At 36.2% G+C, this 26903-nt stretch overlaps 1 protein-coding gene and 1 pseudogene across 1 annotated transcript in view; one reads left to right on the top strand and one right to left on the bottom strand.

The window, feature by feature from the left end:
* BICD1 (BICD cargo adaptor 1) overlaps nucleotides 1–26903 on the bottom strand; it is a 172782-nt gene that overhangs the window by 66403 nt on the left and 79476 nt on the right. The window lies entirely within an intron of this gene.
* Nucleotides 249–367, top strand: LOC112480407 (annotated as a pseudogene).

The following is a 26903-nucleotide window of genomic DNA, read 5'->3' as shown; positions in this document are numbered from 1 at the left end:
AATTTTTTTAATTTTTAAAAAGGAAAAAAGAAAAGTGTTTTCTCTTAAAAAAAAAAAAAAGTTGTAAGGTCCAGGTGAGAGGGAAACAATATTAGCAAAGGATATGGACTGCTGTGTAAAGTTTGGGTTAACTTGTAAAAGTAGCTCTGTGCTCATCTCTAGGGACCCCTGGACAGCTGTGACTGACCCTGGACCAGGACAAGGATGAAATGGACTAACTAGTGACTTATGTGCTATTTAAAGTTTGAGTCTACGGCCATGCCACCCTGAACAAGCCCAATCCCGTCTGATCTCGGAAGCTAAGCAGGGTTGGGCCTGGTTAGTACTTGGATGAGAGACCATCTAGGAAGATCAGGTGCTGTAGGCATAAAAAATAAAAAATAAGGGGTTGTAAGCTGACAAGGTCCTAGTAATCTATGAGGTCAACCAACAGTTGCCTCGCCTAAAAAAAAGAAGTTTGAAACTCCCTTAACACACACACTACTAGTTTGTCTATATCATTTATAGAAAATGTACAGATTGATGATTGGTATTTGGCTTCATCTGTTATATTGTCTAATTTTAGCTATATGAGCTGAGAGTATAAAAGACTTTTTTGTAAACTTGAGTCTTGATTTCCCTAAAAACAGGTATCTTGTGTGTACCTTTGTGCTTCACAATCTGAACACAAAGCATATCCACTGAGATAAAAAAGGGCCCTAGAGAGGCATCTGAAGTCTCAGATCTGTCTGTTAATCTGTTTTCATTCTCCTGTTGTATCCTTTAGTTTAACGAAAGCTGAGGGGGCACAGAATAAACTATTCCAATATGTCTCTTCAGTCTGTGGATTATTTCAAGATGAAGACAATTGGGGCCCAACAACTCAGGAAGAGGCTTTTACCTCCCCCTTAACTGTTTAAAAGAATTTAGGTAGGGCTATTGTGCCAATTTGAGAGCTGTTACCAGAGATAACTTTTTATATCAGAAAGACTTACCTGCATGCTATGGCAAACATCTGTTTACCAAACATTTGCTCTTCTCATCTTCCTGTGAATTGTTTTCCTTCCTTCTGAAGCCCCAGACCCTTATCTCAGGATGGTATATAAGCCTTAATTACCTGACTTCCAGGGAGACTCATATTTTTTATGGGGCTTCCATATGTACGAAATTTTTTTCCTATGGTTAATCTGTATGTCAATTTAATTATTAGACCAGCCGAGAATCTAGGAAAGAAGAAAAGTTTTCTGTCCCTATATAGCCTTATATGACTGTATCCTTTAGAATCTTTTGGGTCCTCTCAATGATTTGATCCTGTGTAGATGCTAAAATGTCAGTAAAAGCAAACAAAAACAAACTGAGGCTGCGAAAGTAGAATGCATTCATTATGAATTCCAGCAACCATCCAGGAAGACACTACAAAGAAGACGAGAAGGCACAGCCTCCCTCCCTCACATCTTGCATACTCAGACTAGACTGATCTGCTCAGTCACCAGAAGGCAGGTTATACATGCCAGCCCTGAAGTGAAACAGTGTCAAGGATACAAACTGCATCAGAAATTTTGTGCCTCCCTAAGAGAATATTCTAAAGCATTTTTCTTCACATACTCTGTAGCAGTAAAAAACATTTGGAATACAACATTTTTCTACAAACTGTATCTTTGCAGATAGAAGTCTAAAACCAAATAAAGTACTACTACAAGGCAAGATGAACAGGAAGAAATTCAGTTTACATTTTAAAGATATATATACATCTGTATGTATATATAAGTACATTCAATAACATTTTTCCTTCTTGGCAGTCTGTGGTTTTCTCTTTTATTTAAAAACTGCTTTATTTTCATTACTTATTTTATAATCACACAAAGTGATTTTTCAACCAATTACAGAGCTGTTTAAGAGGGAAATCTTGATTATTTAATGTTTTAATAAAAGCTATTTTAACCACATGCATATGACTTATCAGACATAGGAAAAAAATTCTCAGCAAGAGAGCATTATGACTCAACCATATATTAACTAATATGTATTAGTAGTTGCTAATTAAATATGTGGTATAAGAAGTTAAATAAAAAGAATTTGCACTTTATATTTTACTATAATAATGAGTTAACTGAGGCCCAGAGAGATTGAGGAAATTAGGGTAGGTCACAGAAGTAGAAAATAATAGCTCTAGGTTTTTACCCAGTCCATCATCCCTAAATCTGAGCTACTATCATTAGAACACCCTGATTTAGACACCCAGACAGAAAGCCAAAGAAAACAGACTGAAACGAAAAGAATAAAATATACAAGGAGAAAATGAAGAGTTCTCTTCAAAATGAGTTTCTCATTTTCTGGGCCTTTGAGCTCAGGAGGAGGCAGGGAGTACTATGAAAACAGAGAACTAAGGGATCATTGCCTAAAACTCTGAGTACAGTCTTATTTGGCTCAAAGGAAGCACACTAATTCAGAGGGAAAATGGAGTGTTTGGGAGATGAGAACATGCTTTACCTCTTTGGAGACTCAGAAACCTACATAGGAACTCAAAGGATGGCTCCCTTCCCCCAGTCCTGGGAAAGAATTTTGGAAAGCGTGAATGAGTGTCTTCTTTTGGCACCCGATGGTCAGGGGCTCACACAGCCAGAGCTGCTCTGTTGAAAGAAAATGATGGCTTCTGGCTGCTGAGGGACTGGTGTCTATGTTGTCCTTGAAGACCCCACTGACCACACTTCACACATAAGGTCTCTCTCAGTTTGCAGAGAAAAGAAGCTTTTATACCAAACAAAGTCTAATAAGAAGGCCTTTCATAGATATACAAAGACCAGTGATGTAGTTTTCCCTGCCCTGAATTTCAATTAGTATCCTAGGCAATAAAATGACTAATTGAGAAATGTCTGCATTTAGTCTGGGGGCCAAGGCCAAAGAAATATTATAAAATACATATATTAAAAATCACTACTGGCCAAAAGACCTCTCAAAGTGTGTGTGTGTGTGTGTGTGTGTTTCATAAATATTCTGTTGGAGTTTCAAAATCTTATCATAGTTTTGCCTAATAACTCCTGAAAATTACCTTTTTGCTTTACCTATTTAACATTTAGTGAGTTAAATATGTTCCCATCTACCATTTAATTAATCAAATATGTATGAGATAGCTTCAATTCTTTGGTGGTACCTCAATTATTTAATTTCATCTCTATCAAACTTGTATACTTTCAGTAAAGCTCACATTTTCCAGAAACAATTAGACTGACAGACATTGGAAACACGATTTTTTTAGTAAGCCAGAGATGCTTTTTTATAATGTATCGACCATAACACAAATATAGTATCAGTTGTATTAAGATATTCAAGATTTGTGTTATTTTATTACTGTCATATTATTTTATTGTTATTATAATCTTGTATTACTATTCATATATTATTTTATTCATCACTATTTTAATCTCTTTCATTAATGAATTGAGACTATAAATCTAAAGAATGGTATTTTAGATTAACCACAATTGTAAATTAACATATGTCTAGGGCCTAAGATATGACTGGCTTAAAACAAGTCGATTTTAAGCAAACATAACATTAAATAGAATTTTTAAAAAAAAAATCAAAGTGAACACTCTTAGAGAATATTCTTAATTAGTTATTGACCTATGTCTCAGATGTCAGATTTATGGTGACATCAAAAGTCAAGTTCATAGTGTTATAAATCCAGAGAATTTGAAATTTCATTTCTAAAACTGTTAAAAATACTAAAATGATGCACTAAATAAGTGTCTACCCATCCTCGATAAAATATTTCTTTATACATTTTTTCTTTCTCGATAAAATCAAATAAGTAGGCTATAAGTTTAGTCTAGTAAAAATGCTTTTTTTGAATATGGAAACTAGCTCATTAAATTATTCATTTTACAGTTCCTATATAGTACTTAGGTCTGAAGAGGAATATGCTCCACGTTTTCGCAGTCTAAGAAAATAATTTAAATTAGGAAAAAGAATTCCTATTACCGAAATCTGGGAGGACAGCATTCCTATTTACATTCCTTTTTTAAAAAATCATAGCCACATTTACTCTAAGTCCAAAATATTATGTATTTATAAACCTATTTCCATTATTATGTTTTAAATAAACCTGTCTTTCTAACATATACTACTATTTAAATCTAATGACATATTAATTCTAAGAGAAAAGAAATAAATAATGACCACTTGAAGTCATGAACATATTATTGATAACAGAGGTTCTCAAAGTGTGGTGCTAGATCCGGCAGCATCAACAGCACATAAAAATTTGTTAAAAATGCAGTCTCGAGCCCCACCCCAGACCTACTGAATCAGAAACTCCAGTAATCTGTGTTTTAACAAGCTCTTTTGATACATGCTAAGTTTGACAACCACTGGTCCAAATAAGAAAAAATCAACTTACAACAGCTTAAGTCCATCCAGGAAACAGATGCTCATAGTAGGTTGATCTATTAGTTATTCAAAAATGTCAACTGTCCAGTAATTACAAATAAATAAGTGTAACAGATAAACAATGGGACAAAATAGAGAGCCTAGAAACACTCATATTTATATTAAAACTTAATGAACGAGTTCATACCTCAGAGGGAGCACCCAAAAAAAAAACCCTTATAAACAACAGAGATGTCACTGCAGATTAGTGGGGAAAAGATAGGCTAGAGGAAAATATATGAGAATACATCTAAAACTTTGCAGCAGAATTTCTCAAATAAGAAACAAAAGTGGCTTACCATGGAGGAAAAGATGAACTTCTGTTCATCTAATATAATTTACAACATAGCAAAATGAAAAGATAAGCCTCTAACTAGGAGTGGCTATTTCTCATACATATTGACGAAGACTGGTATTTACTATCTATTCATGCAACAACTATTCGTTGAGTGCTTATCATGTGCCAGACACTATTATAAATGCTAGGGATATAATAAGCAGCAACAAACTACACAAATCTCTGCTCTCTTGAAGTTACATGCCTTGCTTAACAATAGACCTACCTAATCAATAAGTAAATTATAAAGTTCATTTATTTAAATTATAGGTAAATTATATACTTAGAGGGACAAAGTTTGGATGATCAGGGACAAGTTGGCCTATAGAAGAGTTGAATGGATGGATTATTGGTAGTGGTCATGTAGTGTGGAGATCTTTGTACTAAATATTAACACTTACCAGAGAGCATCTACCCTGGAAGAGACACTAAACAACCAGGCAGACAGAATGACTTAGAGAGTTGACATCTGCCAGCCTCTGTCATCAGCCACCCTTATGCTGACACAATGCAACCATGAAGGTATTAGGGGGCTTCTGTCAGTACACAACAGAATTCAAGTCTCACAGCTGGAGTTCTTGGGGCAAGGCTCTAACTTCTGCGAAGTGATTGAGGTATTATTTATTAACTTCTTGTTCATTCTAAATTCTATTTTATTTGTCATTATCTTGGATTTTGGACCATAAAGGGTCCCAAAAAGTCTTTTGGGTGATGTGGTTCAACTGCTATTCTGGCAGCTCACATGAAGGAGCTTTTAAGAGTCAAGTCATAATTAATGAGGAAATGAATTTTTAGAATGTGGTCCTATTGTCATCACAATAGACAGTCACTATGCTGAAAAGAAAATCATCTGTTATAAAATTAAAATTTTATAACATTCTAGTTAAAATTTGAAATATTTCAGGAGTGTCTCTCGGACAAGAAAATCCTCCAGTAGATATAATGCACTTTGATGAAATGACTCTCATCCCAGGTCCCCACCATCACTGCAGGGTTCTATTAAAATAGACTATTTATGTATTAGAATTATAGGGCTAAGACCTTGGAGGGAAGATGGCTAATTGCACATAAATAACCTAAATAGAAATGGTCTCCCTGCTTAGATGAGGAAATCTGTATATATCATCGTTAAAAGTTTAAACCAGTTTGTGAAAAGCAATGGAAGATCCTAACAGACTGTGGCTATAAGAATGGATGCACGAAAAAAAAAAAAAAGAGAGAGAGATGACACACTTATTCACCATCCTAACAACCTATAGGATTCTTTATACTCTAGAATTCTATTCTCCATTCTAATTCACTTAAGCAGAAAGGGATGATGGAAGAGTCTATTTCCCAAGTAAACTGCTGACTGAGACTGAAAATGTACCCAACAGAACCTCTTCAAAACTGAGTCATAGCAGTGTGATTGCTAATCAACAAAATGAACTTAAATGTCTTAGTTTATAGTTACTTTATTTTTTTCTCTTTTAACCAAGACACTTGCATGAGAACTTCTGTTTTTAGCCACAATGAAGTAACAAAGAAAGGACTTAATCTTTCATTATAAACAAAAAACAGGACAAAATATATCATACAGCTGTTTTCAGACATTGAACAACAGGCCTGTAGGTCTGTGATCTCTAGAAGAAGGGAAACAGATGAGGTGAGCAATATGAACACCCCAACTTTCTGCCTGGAGGCGATTTATGGGCTCCAAGTGTGGGGAGGGGAACCCAGAGAGCTCAGAGGCCCAACTGAGGTGAGGAGATGGAGTGCAGAGCTCAAGCTGAGATGGCTGAAGTTGCAGGACAGAATTCTGGAAAGGAGAGAGCCACATAAAAAAAGACCTCCAGAAATCCCCATAAGGGTTTCCTTGAGTCTTTTCTGTGTATGAGGCTGTACAACCCTATTCTATGAAAAACATGCAAAACACTGGAATTACAAAGAAATACAGGACAAGACCTTTGACTTCCAGGACTAAAGCATAGTGAAGAATTTCACATTGGTAGTGTTTTCCTTTTCTCCACTTGGTTTTATCTAGTTCTTTCACAATTTTAAAATTCTTTTAAATTTCTGAATAAATTTTTAATATAACAAACACTAGAAATTTGTTAAAAAAAAAAAGAACTTTATCGATTCTGTATTTGATTTTTTATAGAGAAGGTAAATACATAGTCATTCATTCTTTTTATTGGTTCAACAAATACTCATTGAATGCATACAATATGCAAGAAATCATGTAGGTTCTGAGATTACAAAAAGCATAGGACTCTGCCTTAGCCTCAAAGAGTTTATCATTTAGTTAGGGAGATGTGCTTAAGAGCTGATAATATGTAACATTTACTAAATCCTGGTATGCAAGAATTGTTCTAAGTTATGAGTACTCTGATGCAGTAATTCATTTACTCTCACAATATTATGAGGTAGATATATTATTATTATCCCAATTGTATAGATAAATAAGTTGAGGCACAGAGAGTGTACATAATTTGCTTAATGATGTACATTCTGTAGGTGGCAGAGCCAGGATTTCAAGCCTTGCGGTAGGACTCCAGAATAGCTGTTACTAAACATTATTGTATGGTACTTAAAAAATGAGCTATTCAACAAGTGTTTATGAGGCAGTGGCTACCATATGTAAAGTACTTTGCTAGGTAGTAAAATTTAAATCCCTATATGATAATCCCTAGTTCCAAGATATTTATATTCTATATATAATCAACATTAAAATGATTATTATGAATTAATATCTGAAAATAGCTATACTATAGCTAAAATGCATCATGAACGTCAAACAATTTGCATACGAATTAACTTTAGGAGCACTTTAGTGCCAGGCAAGAACGGGCTCGATAATATGTTAAAAATAATTTAGCAAGCATTCTTTTATTTGTTGATAATTGAAAACTGTTTTAATAATCTTTTCTAGTATACTTTTATTATTTAAAAATGTTCACCAATTGCGAAATAAATGTTCCTGTGGTGTCGTGTTGTCTCCCACTGTCTGAGTTTCCTAAAGCTGCCGTAACAGATGACCATAAACTTGGTGGCTTAAACAACAGAATTTATTCTCTCGCAGTTACAGAAACCAGAAGTCTGACATGGAGGTGCTGGCAGGGCAACAACACTCCTTCGGAAACTGTAAGGGAGGACCTTTCTTTGCTGTTTCCAGCTTCTGGTGGCCCTAGAGTTCTTTGTCTTGTGGCAGCACAACTCCAATCTCTGTCTCCAACTTCACCGTCTCTGTCTCCTTCCTCCCAGTGTCTCTGTCTTCTCCTTTTCTGTCTCTTATAAGGACACCTGTCACTGGATTTAGGGCCCACTCTAAACCAGGATGAGATCGTCTCAAGATCCTCACCTTAATTACATTTTCAAAGGCCCTTATTCTAAATGAAATCACATTCTGAGGTAGCAGGGGTTGGCATGTTTTGAGCTGTGTGACATATATTTTGGGGGCTACTAGTCAATCGATATATATCCACCTGAATTATTCTTATTTTTTTGTTGTTTTGCTAATGTTAAGGGTGGCAGGAGGCTAAAGGGGGTGAATGGCTAGGACATGGGGAGGGATTTGCTAATAACAGGGACATAGATGGAGAAGGAAATGAGAGAATGAATAGGAAAAACGGGAGAAAACAGAAGACACAGGGAACAGAGCAGCCAAGGAATGAATTAAACTGAGATGCATATACATAAAAGATCAAGAAGAGAGTAGGCAGAAAAGAAGGGAAGATAAAGAAAAAGACACAAAAAAAATGCTGAGGCAATGGGGAAGGTTTGGGGACAGTGTTCAAGGATTCTTGGTAATGAGCTGCATTTGCACTGTTATAAAAGGGCAATGCCCACTGCTTGGCCTCTGCTGCCTCCCAACTAGTACGAAGGGAAACTCACTAGAGTCTCTAATGGGTCCTTCCTGCCACATCCCACCAGGCCCTGATGCCTGGTTATGGTGGGTCCACCAGGTGCCCATACTACTTAGGTGGTCAAATCTCTTCCAGGAACCAAGATCACAGAGGTAACAGAATCCCCTTGGCATCAAAATGCAAAACCTCACTGATTATCATGAAAACGTAAAGACCCTGTTTCTCTTTCCTTTAGTATTATCCTTGGTTTTACAGCAATGCTGCTTGTGTCATGGAGCCTGACAGACTTTTACGTAGTGTCTCACCATCCCCAGACCCTCTCCCTACAACATGCATACACAAACAGTCATGAGAATCCATAAAGATCTAAGCAAGGAGACACATCTGAGTGACAAAGACTTAACCAGAATTGCCCTCTGATGATTTCTGGGTTAAGGGAAGAAAACAATAACAAGAAGGGATAAAACACAGAAATAAAAGATTATTACTATTTACAATCTGTGCATCTAGGAGACCTTTGTAGAAGTTTTGGATGAGCTGCCTAGCACAGGGCCTGGCACATAGGTAGTCAATAAATACTTGTTAAATTAATCCATGAGCTAGAGCCGAGGTCCCCAAGCCCCAGGGTGGTACTGGTCTGTGACCTGTTAGGAACCGCACTGCCCAGCAGGTGAGCGGCAGGCAAACAAGCAAAGCTTCATCGGTATTTGCAGTCGCTCTCCAGCACTAGCATCACTGCCTCAGCTCCACCTCAGATCTTCAGGCATTAGATTCTCATAGGAGCACTGGTCCCTGGTGCCAAAAAGGTTGGGGACCACTGAACTAGAGAAACAGCCTGTGGAAACCACGTGCTTGGGCCTCCCCAGGTAATAAAGTCCCCATTCACAACCCTCATCCTCCTATAATAGGCCTCAGTTACGTATGCATTACATATTCTCCAGCCAAGCCAGGGAATTATAATATTTTGAATCAGAGGTCTAGTTGCTTAAACAGTTATTTTGATTGAAATATAAAGACAGATAAGGGAAGGCTTTCCAGGGAAACTTCCAGTAGAAGTTTTATTTAAGACCCTCAGGCAAAACCAGTAATTACAGGGTCTTAACTCAGTGAGGTAAAGCAGTTGCTGCTCCCCCACACAAGTGGTCCTGGGAATCTTAAAGTGCTTACACAAAAATTTAGTCTAGAAACTAACCAGCAGCATTCAGAGGAGCAGCAGGCAAGTAACACGATTGAGAGCAATGTTTTCAACGTGTGGCCTGTGACCCACCGGTGCTTTGTGAAATCAATTTAGAGGGTTGATTCCAGCATTTGAAAAATATGAAATAATAGAATAGGGTAAAGTAAGATAGAAGAGATGATACCAGCATGCACTGAGGAAAGTAACAGTAAGCACTGTTTGCATGAAATTTTGCTTTGGAAATGTTTATGTATATGCATATCTACATGTACATGTGTACATGAATGCATACACACACATAAGCATGCATGTGGGCTCTGGGTAGGTAGCAATGTAAAATAGATTGCTGATTGTGGGCTATGCAAGACATGTTTGAAAGGCACCACTGCAGAGAAGGCAGCCACAGATACAGTCACAAAGAACTGGAGAGTGCATAACCCCCAAGAGGGGTGGCTGCTACTCAGCTCCAAATGGATCTGGCTAAACTTATGATTTCCAAGAGAAGACAGAAATCTGCTTTTTTGTGTCATGATTTTTAAATGCTGGCAATTAATTCAACAAAACAACAAAAAAGAAGTGCAGCACGTGTATGTGTATTGAAGACAGCCCATAGACAACCAGTTTGGGTTCTCCATCCTAGAGTAATATTCTTGTAAACCTGCTCTGCAGAAAAATATGTTTATTGGTCATTCTCTTGTTCACAAATATTTACTGTCCCTCCCAGGAGCTCTCATTGACTTCAGTCTCGGACATATGATTTGCTTTGGCCAATGGAATGTGAATGAAGTGATGTGCTTGCCTCTTCTGAGCAGAAACTTTCAGAGCCTGTATATGATCCTCTCTTGTCTCTGCCTGGAGACCAGCAACAGCCCATATAGGGGCTGTCCCTTCAGTCAAGCTGTCAGAATGGTAGCGATTTGGAACAGAGACACTGACCACTGGAAACAGACAAGGAGCAAGAGCAATAGTTAAACATTGTTTTAAGCTACTGAGATTCTCAAGTCTTGTGTCACTATAGGATAACTTTGCCTCAACTCACTGAATCAATGATTTACATAGGTATTTTGCAATCGACTTTATCATGTAATGTTGTGAATGATCCTTTTATTAATATATATCTTGCTTTAAAATAATAGCATATCAGATGACCAAGAGACATAGTAAAAGGTCTTCAATTTTATTAGTCATCAGGTAAATGCACATTAAAAACCATGGTATAATACTACTATATACTTACTAGAGTAACTAAAGTAAAAAAAAAGGAGAAAATACCAAATATTGGTGAAGATGTGGTATAACCATACTCTCACATATTGAACATGTACAATCACTCTGGAAAATTGTTTGGTAGTCTCTGCTAAAGCTGAACAGGCATAATGCTATTCTACTCTCCTAGGCAGAGAAATACATATAAATATGCTCCAAAATACAAGAACAAGAATGTTCATAGCAGCTTTACTTCTAAGATCCAAATATCTCAAACAATTTGAATGTCAACTGACAATAGAATGGAAAGACAAACAGTGATATATTCATACAATGAAATATATCTACATATGTATACATATATGTATTGTTGTTATATATGTAACATATATATCAATAAGAATATATGTATACATATATATCAGTGAGAACCAATGAACTTCAACCACATGTAACCACCTGAATAAATTGCCCAAATATGAGGTTTTTTGGATAACTTTACTAAATTATTCATTTTACTGTACATGGACATTTGATTGTTTTCATTTTTCTCTATCACAAACAGTGCTGCTGTGAACATTGCTTTATATGTCTCCTGACTCAAAAGTACACAGTTTCCTGAGATACATACCTAGGGTTGGAAACACTAAATCTCAGATCTATACATTCTTAGCTTTACTAAATAAGGCCAGTTTTTCAAGGTGGTTGTCCACTCTCAATGTCTGAGAGTTCCTGTTTTTTTCATGTTCACTGACATTTAGTATTATCCATACCTTTTTTATATCCTGGCATAGTCTTTGAAGAGATAGAGGGGCTCAACAAAATGCTACATAAATCTGTATAATCCTTGGATCTACAATGAGTAATATAGTTAACATAGTTTATATTCCAGAGCAAATAAAATAATTTTACGTGTACATAATTATATAATTTCTACTTCTCTAACCAAGTATCTGATCTTTTCTCCATAACTTTGACGTTTCTATAAAATTTACATTTCTAATCCTAGTGATGCTTAGAAAAGATTTTATACCCTTAAAAAGAAATTATAAAAGCCTGTTTGTGCTTGGTGCTGAACTGCACAAAGTAATCAGATACCTGAATTTTGTTACTATTATTCGAGAAAAATCAAACAAACATTGAATGAGAATCTGTTAGTGTTAGTGTTTCTTATTTTATGTATCCTCTTAACTTCCTTTTTACAGATATGAAACAAAAGATAAGAGAAGCCTTTAATCCTCAGTGACAGAGCCAATTGGTGGCGGGTCAGAATTCAAATCCAGGTCTGTCTGATTAGAAAATAACTTTATCCTCATTAATCTTCACTGCTTCTTTTTACAAGTTTCCTTGCGACCTATTATATTTTTTCAGTTTTTCAAAATAAAAATACTTTGTCTAAATTTTCATTTATCACTTGGCAAAAAGGAAATCTTACTGGGTTTAAAATCTGAAGCCCAATGAAACTGAGTAAATCCCGGCTCTACCACTTCCTCATTGGTGGCCTTTGGCAGCTTTCTGATCAGATGTAAAGTGAGAATATTAATCATATCAGAGGATAGCTGTGAGGATTGAATTAGAGCAATGATGGTAAACCCTTGGCATAGTGTTTCACACACAGTAGGTGTTCAGTACATGCTAGCTATTGTTAATAACACAGACACATGCCAACATTTATTAAAGGTAATACTTTAACGAGTCTGGCTTTTACTACTGATCTGTGTCTTCTTGAGATCCAGCAAAACATCTGGTGCAGACCAGCTGGCTCAAAGAATAATTGTGATTCGGTGTCAGGAATGTTTTATAAGGGATGACATTTAGCCGAGACCTGAATGACGAGAACGATCTGGCCATCTGGGGCAAAGCATGGCAGGGAGAGAGTAAACAGGAAGAACAAAGGTCCAAGGAAGAAAGTAGCAGCCAGGGAGCCAGGGGTCCAGTGTGCTGAAGTAGCACGGCTGAAGGAGAATGACACACAGTACATTTGGGAGGTGAGAAAGTGCCTGATCATGGCCTTGTAGAAATATTGAATATTTTCTCCATTTCAGTCCTTCATCATCAGAAGATTTTTAAGCCAGTGAGTAATAGGGCACAAACAAGAAATATTTTATTGACCGAGAATTAAAAGGGTCACATTAGCAATTATACATCTATTGCTTTAAAAGGAGACAAGACTTTGGTATGGCTAGAGCTTTTTCAAATTCTGTCCAGACGACTGGCACATTGTGACCACTATGGACCAAACTGTCTCTCCCCATTCCATTTATATGGTGAAGCCCTAACCCCACAATGTGATGATATTTGGAGATGCGGCCTTTGGGAGATAACCAGAGTTAGATGATATCATGAGGGTGGGACCCTGCTCTGATGGGATCAGTGCTCTTATAAGACAACAGAGACCCTGCTCCCTCTCCCTGCATGAGCAAAGAGGAAAAGCCATGTGAGGATGCAGCAAGAGGGCAGCAATCTGCAAGCCAGGAAGAGGGTTCTCACCAGGAAGCAAAGAGGCTGGAACCTTGATCTTGGACTTCTCAATCTCTAGAACTGTTAGACAGTAATTTCTGTTGTTTAAGCTTCCCAGTCTGTGATATTTTCTTACGGAAGCACAAGCAGACTAATCCAATCCAAGGAAAGAGAAATGAGTGTCAATCAAAGCACTGAATTGCTCTTAATGCTTCTGCTGTGGGAGAAAAAAAATGCCTCTCAAAAACTCATAGAGAAGAAAACAGACTAATTAAACAAGGAGAACAAAAAAAGGAAATTCTTTTTAAGCAATGTCATCTATTGGTTCATTGCTCCATTCTAATTGCACCAGAAGGAAACTAAGTAATAGTATTCATTGAATTCTAGAAGACTTGGCCCAAATTTCATTAATCTAATTCAAAGGCTCAATTCAGCAAGAGGCAGATGATGTGACTGCCCCCGATTGAATGAGATAGTGACATAAGCAAATGCATTGCTCTTGACAGCAACAAGCAAATAAATGCACTGCTCTTGACAGCGACATGGCGAACAGAGGAGGAAAGAGCATGGGGAAAGCCAAGGTTTTGTTTATTTGTTTGTGCGGCTTATGAATTTCCAACTAGATGTTACAAATGAGTATGACAAAATACAGTACCTGTTAAGAGGTTTAAGTTTCTTATTTTGTTTATTCAACAAATATTTTCCTGAGTAAATATTCTTGAGCCTCTGTGAGGGCCAGATATCATTCTGGATGCTTAAGACAGAGCAATGAATAAGACAGATATGGTCCCTGCCCACAGAGGGCAGCTGTATAGCAGGTGGAGAAAAATGGAAAATAAATGAAACAATACAAACCTAGAAAGGCTCACATAGTGAAAAACGTTAAGAATAAAATAAAACAGAAATGTGCTAGAAAGTGACCAGGGAGCTGTTTCTGTCACTATTCACCTACGGCTTGTGACAAATAAATGTTAATTGACAGTCTAATATACATTTCTGCTTTCTTGTTGTCCTTCAAAAAGGAAACATTCTAATCACTTTTGGTCAAAAACAATATAATAAGAATCCATGGTCCCTCTTGGTCCATTATCATTCAGTTAAATTTGTATATATATATTGAATCCCTTCGAAAGAGAAAATGGCAAATGCTGCTGGATAAGTACAATGGGGCATTAAAGTCAAACAAATGAGTTTAGATTTAAAATGTAAACAGTTTGAAAGTAGGGACCAGGTTTTCCTCATCTCTGCATCATGCATGGCAACTAGCATAATTCCTGGCATTATTAATAATGTGGCAAATCTAACAGGAAGAAAAGGCAAATATATGAACAAGCAATTCAAAGAAAAAGGAACCCAAATGACTAACACAGTAAGATGCTAAAACTAATTCATAATGAAAAAAAAAAATAAAGTGAAAGGCGAAGTGGTTTTTTTCCGCCAACATACCAGTTACAAAATTTAAAAACTTTTGTAAAAACAATCCCTACAAAAAACCAGTGTTCAACATTGTGTGTGTAGACATGAACCCTTAATCATCACTGGAAGGGAGGGTTAACTTACGCAGTCTTTCAGGAAGGCAATTTGGAAAGAAATATCAAAAGTGTAAATGAACATCCCTCTTAACCTGGAAATTACACTACAGACAACTTATCCCATGGATATATTTGTCAAAACGCATATATATGAATCACAAAGATTTTCTTTTGGGTATAGTTTATGTGAGGAACATAAACCCACTGTCCATCACATAGAGAATGGTTACATAATTTATGGTATATCCATAACGGAATAGTATGTAGCTATTCTTTTTTTTTTTTTTTAAAGGAGAGTTCTATAAAACACATAATTTAAGTGAAAAAGAAAATCAAGGAGCCTAAACATTTCTGAAATAATATGTGTTAATAGTGTCATGGGAGGCAAAATAGCCCCCCAAAGATGCCCATGCCTTAATCCTGTGCATATGTTAGGCTGCAGGGCAAAAGGGAATTGAGATTGCAGATGAACTGAGATGCTAACCATGAAATAGGGAGTTTATGGTGGATTATCCATGTAGGCTTGATGTAATCACAAGAGACCTTAAAAGAAGAGAAAAGGCAAAGAAGGGAACCAGAGAAGTGGCAGCGTGAGAAGGATTCTGCTTGATGCTGCCAACATTAATGATGGAAGAAGGGGGACCGTGAGATAAGGAATGTGGTGGCCTCTCAAAGCTGAAAAGGGCAAGGAAAAAGATTCTCATCTACAGCCTCCAGAAAGGAACACAGAGCTCTACCAACACCTTGATTTAGCCCAGCAAGATGCTTTTCTGACTTCTGAACTACAGAACTATAGGATAAAAAATGTGTATTTGTTTAATCCACAAAGTTTGTGATAATTTGTTACAGCAAACTAATACAAATGGTGACTTCAATACAGTAAGACTGGAGGTTAGGGCAGTATGGAGAAACATTTCAAATTTTGTCATTTTTACTTAATTTAAATATTTTAACATATGTATATGTAACTTTAGAAATATAGTCAGGAAACTTCAACTTGATGTCTAAATAGAATTTCTTTGTGGTTAATGCACTATAGGATAAGCTTAGACCCTGCAGTCCTTTTAAAAGCATGTCAGACCTAGGGCTGTGGAATTTACATAATATGATTTGGTCTTTTCATTCTAATAGTTCAGCCTCTCCACCACCCAGGGCCTCTCAATATCCTTTCTTATGTCTCCTATTTATTTTAAGGAATGGTCGCTAACCGAAATGGTCTGACATATCAATGCAACAGCGCTTAGTAATAAATCCTCTTTATTTCCTTTTCAAGTATCTGTTTTAGGACCTGTGCTTCAGCATTCCTGGGAACCAAAGTTGTGTTGTAATAAAATCAGTTGCAAATTATTGGCATTATCAAATCATAGGAAGAAGTTTGTGCATAAAAACGAATAAAATACGATAATGTAACAATATCAGTTCAATGCTGCCAATTAACCAAATAAATACTAAAAAAATAAACAAATAAATACATCTGCAGGGCTCCCAAAGTGCTCCCAAACCTGCAGGATTTTAAGCTCGGCTCCATTTAAACTTTGTCGGGGACACCTGTGAAACACAGGGATACCCCCTCTCCAGCCATAATGATCTATATCATATTTCTCTATGAAAATCAAATCAGAAACTCTCTTCCCTCTTGCTTTAACTCTAGGTGAGAGAGGAAGAGAGAAGACACATTCACAGACAAGTCAATAACTTACTTTAATTAGATTTTCATATTGTTAATCAAAGTATAGGTCAATTAAACTATTTCAAAGAACCCATATATAAAAGAACATGTTTTGTTTTAAAGAGATCCCTGTACACATCAACTGTCTTGACAGTTAAGTCCAGGCTCACTTTTCCATCCCAGATCTGCTCCTCGAGGCATCAGGAAGTTTGCTTGTTTAAATCTTTTTGTATTTCCTTTTTGTCAACTGTTAGTTCACTCTTCCCTACCCACCTGGAGTTCCTCTCTCTAAAGAGTGGTACTGAGTAATAACAGACTTTCCAGCTTCCCAGTTCCCCCTAACTCCCATCCCACATCATTCCCATCCAACCTGACTTAGAGTTCTTAAAATCGGCACAAGAGTCTTTTACTTTAAGGTTTCCATCTTTACGTGTATCAGGAAAGCAGATCTAACTTGTTTAAGCACTTCTCTCTTGCAATTACCCCTCCTACCTTACCTCTCTCCATTATCAATTTCTCCTTCTTTAAGCATCATCAGTTTACAAACACACATCTCCCATTAGAATAAACCACCACCACAGCGGAAAATAACAACAAAACAACCCAAAATAATAATATCCCTATTCCTCTGCTGCCTTTCAAGGCAAAATCCTGAAATGAATTGTTTATACTTTTCATCTCCATTTCTTCACATTCTCTGCAGCCTACTCTAATCAGACTTGGTGCTCTCCAGACTCCAGCAAAATCTCTTGCCAAGATCATCAGCAACTTCCATCTTGCCAAATCTGATAATCGATCCTTAGCTTCATCTTACTCTCATTTCTTCCTTTTGGACATACATTTATATCTAGGATTCAGTCTCGTATAATGGCTCCTCCTTCTTTTCCTCACTGACTTCTGTATTCTGGAGTGTCCAAGGTCAGATCCTTGCATACATTCTCTTGTCACTCCATAGGTGATCACATCTGGACCCATGACTTTGAATGTCATCTATTCACTGATAACTCCCAAATTTCTTTCTCTAGACTCAGCACCTACCTTGAGCTCCAGACTGTGTATCTAATTATCTTCTTGTTGTCGTCTCTTCTTGGAGATCTCATAGGCTTCTCAAACCAGACAGGATCAAAACAGAACTCTTGATGTTGTCCTCCTCACCTCACCCCACCCCCAACAAACCAACCCCGTCCCTGCATGAGAATTTTTCATTTTACAACAGGACAGAATATTATAAGTATGTTTACTATTCATCTCACTCGCACAAATATGTTTCACGAGAACAAGGATTCTGTCTTGTTTTTTGCTGTCTTTCCAGTACCTATACCAGTATCTGGCAAATAGAAAGGGTGTTCAAAAAATATTTGATGACCGAAGAATAGTGAGAGAAGAACAAAAAAAAATAAACAATGGAAAAGTTACAAATATTAAATAACTATAAAGAATCTTAAGAGTTCTTCCTAATCAGTAGAAAAGAACAAAATTTTTCAATGCTTGGATGTAAATCTGCTATATTATTATTACAGTATTATTTCTGGAGGAAGAGATAATCAATTCTTTTCCTTTTTAGTGACAAGTCCCTCCCATCATCCTCCTAGTTACCAGGTGATAATGAGAAGGAGGAGAAATAATTATGAATAGTCTCCCTAGACTCAAAGGTATTATTTACATCTTTACATTATTTACCAAGAGGCAGTTGCTTTTCAATATAAACATCCCTTCTATTCTACACTAGAAAGTCAACTTAGACAACATTTTGTAATTTTCCCTTCTGATTTAAAGATCAAATCAGATCACTGGGTACTTTAAATATTCCTTTTCAGACTTCCCACTTAGCCAGCAAAAGTCTAGATCTACAGGAGAGAGAAATGGAAGCAATGTTAGCTGCTCCTGGGGTGTCCTGATTCTAAGATTGGAGTCCAATGGTTACCATGCCCATCTCCAGCTTGAGAATTTGGAATTAGACCTTCTCAGAGAATTTAAATCGGGGCTTTGTGATATTCTGTAAATAATTCTTAAACTTAACAGGAGCCAGGTTAAAGTTAGGTATTTTTTTATCTACTTTTGTTCCTGTTTCTTGATAAGAAAAGTTGGAGGCTTTTTCCTTCCAGATGTCAATCTTGCTTCAACCCAGTACTCAAATCCTTAAAATATGCCTGTGGGGTCAAGAGTTGTGATTTCATCCTTTTTCTTAAACTACTGTTTATTAAGCACTTATCTTCTTAACTATTCCAAGAGCTTTGCACTTTCTCATTTAATCCTCAAAGTAGCCCTATCTGACAATATTATGCTCATCTAAAAGATTAAGAAACGGAGGTAGCGAGAGGTAGTAACTTGCTCAGGGGTCATGATTCAGATCCAGATCTGTTTGATTCCAGATCCCATGCTTTAACCATGACACCACACGTACAGCCTCTTTTGCTTTTTTTTCCCTGCTGATGACTTGGACTATATTATCACTTGTGTTTTTATTATTATTTATACCCTCTGCTTAAATGTTTGGAGGCCATTTATAATAAAATATGTACACATAATAAAGCAGTTAAAATAAAACAAGGTATTTTAGGGGGTAAAAAAAGAAGCAAATATCCTTGAAAAGTATGGCCACAAGCATTAACAAGATGTAGCTATTAGGACTAGGAACTGAGACCCCTTATGTCAATATGACTTAGTTGTCTGTTTCAGGGAAATTTTGCCCATGGCAGATAAGAACAAACAGATAATTCAATTTACTGTTTGCTTTAGGAAAATGAATTGATCTTAGACAACAGACTGCTCACCTGGGCAAACACTCACATACCAAACAGCACTGTCCTGCCCAGGTCACAAGTAGTCACTTTAGTTGAGCTCTGAATAGAGCTCTCAGATCCCCAGCAAACAAGTGTAAAAGGTAACAAAGAGTCACACAATTCTAGTTATCTGATTTTTAAAAATACTGCTAGATAGTCAAGAAAAATACATTTCTTCACTTATTTTTGTCTCTGCTGTACAGATGAAAAAATTGAGGCTTAGAAAGATTATGAGATTTACATAAGATTCCACTGACAGTAAGTGGTGGGGTCTGAATTTAAACTCAACTCTCATCTGACTTCTGAGCCCATATTTATAAATATCACATCATACTGCTGATAACACTGAGTATACAGCTTTCTAACACCTATGTCAAGAGAAGGCTAAAAATTGAGTTATGGCCCTTGAATATCTGTCAGCTGGGTTTTTGACAGAAATAGAATAACAAGTAGGCAACTGAAGGTAACCCTCTCTGATGACAGCCTCTCAAGAGTATTCTGTGTTACAGACTGAAGGGAGATGCATATGCTTTGGGTACCAGGCAAGCAGGTGGCAAGGCTGATATTCCATTTAAAATGATGAAAAGCATGCTGTGATGATTTGATTGGATGTAAGGGTCATCTTATTTGCATAGAGGCAAAGAGGGACACAAAGTCAAATGGTTCTTAAGACAAGTTCTGTCATATTGAGCATCTATTAGCAGAACAAAAATTAGACTGGAAAATTCTATGAGTAGGTACTATTAGTTCTTTATTTCAGATACAAAAGAACCCTAGAATTGATTTTTACAATGTCTAGTAGTAAATATCATTAGTTTCCATATTTCATTTTAGAGAATATATATAACAGCAATTATTTTAATTTTGGAACAGCTGATAAAAAAGGATTCTTCTTACTTATGAACAACTGATTTCCTAAAGCCATTGCTAGAAGAAATACTAAATCAGCAGTTAAAAAAAATAAAAAAGGAAGCCTGTCTTCCAAATTGAGCTCTCAATCAAGAATACAGGCACATAACCTAAAAACTGAATCACACCACCTAGATGGCAATTAAAAATGAAATGAAAGGGCCACAAAAATAATTGAAACAGAAGAAAAAATAAGAGGAAGATAGAACTAGTACACTTTGAACACACTGTCACATAGTAATAATTACAAAGTAAAAACCTGAAATAAGAGTAGGTGGCAAAATAACAGAATAGAAGATAAAATAGAAATAGGACAGATAGGATAGAAAAACACAATACAGTGAACACAGAAAAATGTAGGTGTTCTTGTGGAAAAGAAAACATAAGTGTCTTTAAGAAAGAAATCAATTTTAATTAAAGGTAAATTATGAAGAAAGTTACTCAGATCAAAATAATCTTTAGAAACTAGGTATGAATTTACCTTCTCAGACCTGATAAGAAATCCGAAGACTAAATATTTAGGATGCAGGAAGTTAATCAAATCCTATTGCTAACCAATAAGACTGGGGGCGATAAAACTAAATTTGACTATATTCTTGTGTTTTTCTGACATCCAAAGTAAAAATAATGAGTCTATCATCAGAAAATGTATACCCTTAACCCAAGGACTTACACCAATCCTAAAAGCTTGTAAATTATGTCTTCAAAAACTATATCAAATCATAAAAGTTGTTTATTATATAAAATAGTAATAATGTATTAAACATCTCTATATTTCTTCACTTGAATTGCTAATAGCTTTACTAACAATTCTTTCTTTTCTTTTGTTTTCCAACATTATAAAAATATCCCGGTTTTTTTGTTGGTAGGTTTTTTGTTTTTTGGTTTTTTTTTGAAATGGTGAATGGTAGAAGAAGGGAGGGAAAAAATTCTATGCTTAAAACCACTAAAAGAAGCCTCATAGGAAACAAGCAGCAGATTTAAAAACAGAATGGCCAAAACTTCACTGTGGCAAAAGTAGAACAATCAAAAGGCAAATAATCAACTGGAGGAGTTAATCATAGCAAATGATTAAGAAAAATCAACACTTTCTTGAAGCACACATAACAGAAACACTAAAATCTAATAAATAAGTGTGCAAAAATTATGAAATATAAACTGTCCTTAATTAATAAATAAATTAATAGATTAATAAATTAATGAAAGTGGCAAATTTCTCATTTGTTCTTTTTCTTTTGAGTGTCTATTATATGCCAAGGTCTGTCCTAGGATATAATAATGAACAAAACAAACCATGTTCCTACCACTCAATGACCTCATCAATTAATACCGAAATGCCATGATTCACCTACTAAATAAGCAACCTGAAAGAGTTATAAAGCTTAATGTTTGCCAGGGCTCAGTGAAACAAGAATTCTTTGCTGTTACTAATGGGAGCATAAATTGTTTTAATATTTTAATATTTAAGAAAAGCAACATAGCTAACATAGCTATATGTATAACCTTAAAAAAAAAAAAAAAAGCCTTGTACCACTTGATCCAGTGATTGTACTTCCAGAACGCTATCGTCAAGAAACACTTCTAAATATATTTTAAAAATATATGCAAACAGCAATGAAATAATACAATAGCTAACTGACTCAGTGCTATGTGCAAGGTGCTCTTTCAAGTGTGTCACATGTAAAGATTCATTTTATCCAGGAGGTAGATATTATTATTCTTTCCACTTAATAAATAACAATATCGAGGACCAGAGAGTATAATTTACATGCCTAAGGTTACTCAGCTAATATGTGCATAACTAGTGTTAAACTCCAGCAAATAAGGTGATGGCAAATATTCCTGCAAAATCTGCACTTAGCTCTCAAAATGAAATCCAAAGCTTCTAACTTCATGTTTGCAAAGTGCTAAGTAAAAAATTTGTATGAGATTTTACCTAATATAATTTTTCTTTTGTCCATCTGCTTTATACAACATAAAATATTACACTGCTAGGCTTCAATAAAATTTTCTGGTAATCCACTTAAAAAAAAAAAAAGATTAAGATGCCCAGGTCCTATCTACCCAAGAATAACAACTGTTTTTAGCCTGTAATTTAATAGAATGTGTAGGGGAAAATCTGTTTCCACACAGTTTCACAGTCTATAACCTTGACCTGACTCCTCATTTCAGATAGAAGTACAACTCACAGATTATTAAAAGAACTGATCAATTTCAAGATACCCATTACAATAAACAAAAAGGAACCTGGCATTAAGTTTTTAATAATATTTCTCTTAGGCTGGAGAGCCAATGGCACCCACCAGATGTTTTCCAGGGGGCACTAATCAGGCAGGTATTTCCTGCTTTAATTCAGGCTACTATCCTGACAAGAACAGCCCAAGGGAAGAGAAGTGTCTCCCAGTACTAGAATTAATTATATATTCATTGTATCCCCTGAACAGCTGGCCTTGCCTTACACATGCAGTATTTCCAGCAGTGTTTGGCACGGCATTTGCACCAAGTAGGTGCTTCACAGAATGGTCATTCCTCACGGAGAAATTTTGCAGCAAATTAAAATACAGCACAGAATTTCCATTTCTCTTTGCCACACATTTTGAAAATTGTGGTTACATATGACTATCTGCACATATACATCAACAGCATTTGCCAACTCAATGGTATTTCTCTCAATCTGAAGCTTAAGGGTGGATCTGCCCATTACAATAAGAGTTAGGTAGCAACACTGTCTGACCTTGGAGTGACTCATGGTCCTTCTCTGTTGACTGGCCTCAGCAGAAAGGGTGATGCAAAATAAATGAATGGGTGAGTACATGGCAATAAGATGCGCATCGCGAACTCTGCTCTTCTGAATCCTATTCATTTTAAACTCATCTTCCTTAACTGTTCTAATGGCAAGTGCCCCAAATAAATTAAAATATAATAAAGAATTGATAACTAACCAAAGTTACATATTTATGATCTTTTATTCTTCTTTCTTTATTAACGGTGTAGAACATGCATTCCCATGGGATAAAGGTCCCCAAAGACATTCAGGTCCTAATCCCTGGAACCAGTGAATGTCATTTTATACAGTAACAGAGGCTTTGTAGATGTTATTAGGGATTTTGAGATGAACAGATTATCCTGGATTATCTGAGTAGATCCTAAGTATAATTAGTGTCCTTATAAAAGGGAGGCAGAACATGATTTGACACAGATGAAGGCAATGTAATGCTGAAACAAGACACTATACTGCTGGCTTTGAAAGACAGAGGAAGGGACCATGAGCCAATGAATACAAGAAATGCACTTCCAGAAGCTAGAAAAGGGTGAAAGCTGGAAGAGGAAACAGACACTACTTTAGCGCCTCCAGAGGGAGCATGGCCCTGCCAACACCTTGACCTTAGCCCAGTGATCTGCTGACTTCTGGCCTCAAGAAAATTGTAAGAGAATAAATATGTGTTGTTTTAAGCCACCAAATATGAAGTACATTGTTACAGCAGCCATTAGAAAATTAATACAGCCCCCAAGGGGTTGAAAACTGGTCCTCGGGCAAGTGAAAAAAATCTTAGCTATTACAATGGTTTGTGATTTTCCCAAGCTCATCCTTACCTACAAAATCTTATTCCTCAGTTTTTAATTTTGTGGCAATTAAGAAAAATGTCTTTAAAAGCTCCTTAAGAAGACGATAAGGAAAAACAGGTTTATAAAACAACATTTCATTGGCAAGTACCGCAAATAATAATGCAGGATTTTTATTACCCTCAAGGCCCAGTATCATTATCATTAACATTTGAGAGCAAGAAAGGTGTCATTATTCTGACAGGTTCTTTTATAACCTTCATTCTAACAATGAAGTTTTTACCATCCAGAAAAGGGTTGTTGGCCCTTTTTTGTACAGGTAGCCAAGTCTTACCTCATTGTTTAAAAACAATTGTGGGACTATTATTGCATGCCAAAGTCCAACAGGAAACACATTTTGATATTCTAGATTTCTTTAATGTAACGTAGGCAGTGAGGTTTTTGTATATTATGTTAGAGTCAGAAAAGATGTTTGGTTACAACTTTGCTTTTTAAAAAAATGTTTTACTGAAACCAAAACTCTAGCAGACTACTATTCCTAAATCTAAATATTTTTAATATAATCGAACAAGTGATAATGAGGAAACTAGTTAAGAAGGTAATCAGTATATAGTCCTTATGGGATGCAAAGCATTCTACTTTAATTCTAACTGAAAGTTCAAGTTTGGGTCTATTAATTGATCTAGTGTAATTAGTCAATAATATTTATTTTTAAAAATATCTTTGTTGATTAAGCATTAAAAAGTATAATTCAAGATGTATATCAAAATTCATTATATCACTAAACTAACTCATTAATTTGCTCTTCCTCCCTTGCTCACGTATGTTTCTTATAACCTTCAAGAAATTAAGTTCTTAGTTCATCGAAGTATCCCTGATTGTTAGAATAAGCTATAAATTTCCGTAGGAGAATTAAATGCCTGAACAGAATTTTAATAAGGCTAGACCTGCAAACTGGAATGTTCTTTGGAAATAGAGGTCAAGATGTAAAAAAAAAAAAAAAAAAAAAGATTAAAATTGGCCACTAAGCATTCCAGCTGAAATGCTGATCATGCATCACTATTCCTTCTACATAGTCTGCACAGGGAGCCAAACCTGAGCTTGGGGTGGGAGAAAAAGTTCAAGACTGAATTGAGCTATTTTTAGTTCGAGAATCAATATGTACAAAATGAAATGTGCACAGATCTTTATTCTCATATTCCAAGATGTAGAAAACTGATGTTTGACCCTATTCACAAGATGAGAAAGAGAAGAGAGGGAAGGGAGGTAGAGGTGGGATGAAGGAAGGGCAAGAAGAGAGAAAAGAAATCCATATGCATGCTAATATTTCATAAAAATCTAGGCTGCTTTCACTGTTTATTATTTTTAAACGATGAAAGATAATAGATAAAGAAACTTAATTGCCCTTAAAAAAGTAAAGAGATTATACAGGATAACTTTAAAAACAAACTTTTTCTTTTACAAATGTCAGCTTCAGAGTTGCCATTTCTACAGTATGCCCCAAGCGATGCTTTCTTGCCATTTCTAACTTTAGCTTGACCTTCCCTGCAGTTTCCCATTTAATTCTCCATTTGTCATTGGTTTAATGACTGGCTATCACACTGGAGGTTGATGTTACTATAATATCAGGCCAGAAGTTTGTGCCCCTTCTCATTGTCTAATGTAGAAAGAAAAGAGTCATAAACAAAAATGGTACTATTTTGAAGCTGTGTCCAAATGATGTCCAACATTTGAATGTTGGAAATATTTTTGAAGTTTTCCCCCCAAATGTTTGGAATTATGGTGATGTAGGTCCTTATTACCTCCCCAAAATAACTCCAAAAAAGCTAAAGATATTTTTGAATAAAGATCAACTGACATCATTTTGAGAACTATTCAAAAGCTATTGTGTTTTTTCTCATTGACAAATGTAATAACTTAACTTTCCAAATCATGGGGAGAAATATTTCCAGTCATTAAAAAGAGAAATGAAATGTATATGCTCCTTATTACAATGTATGCATTTTAATCAATAGCCACTGACTATGAGCATATGGGATTATGGCAGGCATCAAGATGATTTTACAGATGTGTATAATGCACATCCTCCATGCTTTAATGGAAATCTGACACTCCCCTGAGCACACTGTTTCCCCTGCAATTCTCTCAAGTGCTCACTTGGAAACGGGGTGAGTGCCCCTTTTGCACCACATGGCTGCTCTCAGAGCATTCCGCCCCCTCTTCTCTTAAAACTCCTCTGCTTTAAATCGCATGTCGTCGTAAGATCTTTTTAAAGCTGGCAAGTGTAAATTTTTTTGGAAACAAATTAACAGTAGCTTCCTCTGGGACAAGGTAGTGGCAGCAGGGTAGGCATAGACACTGTACACTGTTCACTACCAGCATTGTTACTGTCACCTACCAAATATCGACTCATTCCCCCGCACCTGTCTAAGGCTTTAGCTCCGGGCTCATTGTCAATATGTCCAGAATTTCTGGTCTTGATTCCTGGGTTCTCAATATGCACATAGATGATCTTGATTCCTGGAATTCCTCCTCTTGAGGGACTTTCCCCTCCTGCTTCACTGACTCAGTCTCATGCTCATATCTTAGTGACTCACTCTTCCAAGTTACCATCTCACTACTTCTCTCTCCTCAAATCCCCAACACCCCCATCTTCCCTCCCAGGGGCTGACCTTGCTTCCTGCTTCAGTGAGGAAACTGAAGCAGCCTGAAAAGGACTTTCAAAGACTCTTCATTCATACGTAGTGATGTACCGACATCTGCATACTTTTCCATACTGTAAATGAAACTTCCTTGCTCCTTTCTAAATGCAATCTGTCCATTTTTGCACCAGATCCCATTCCTCTCTTCCTCACTCAAGGATCCTCCTCAATCAAGGAAATCAATTGCTCTAGGCATTCTTCCCTCTTTCTACTTTAAGTTGAAGTTTCCCTCTCCACTGGTCACACCCATCAGCATTCACAGATGCTATTGTTTCTTCCGTCTTAAAAAAAAAAATCAAAACAACAAATTTT

The sequence above is a fragment of the Pteropus alecto genome, unplaced genomic scaffold, assembly GCF_000325575.1.
Source record: "Pteropus alecto unplaced genomic scaffold, ASM32557v1 scaffold103, whole genome shotgun sequence".
NCBI classification, from domain to species: Eukaryota; Metazoa; Chordata; class Mammalia; order Chiroptera; family Pteropodidae; genus Pteropus; species Pteropus alecto.
Note: the sequence above shows the minus strand (reverse complement) of the source record. Positions and strands in the feature narration are given on the sequence as shown.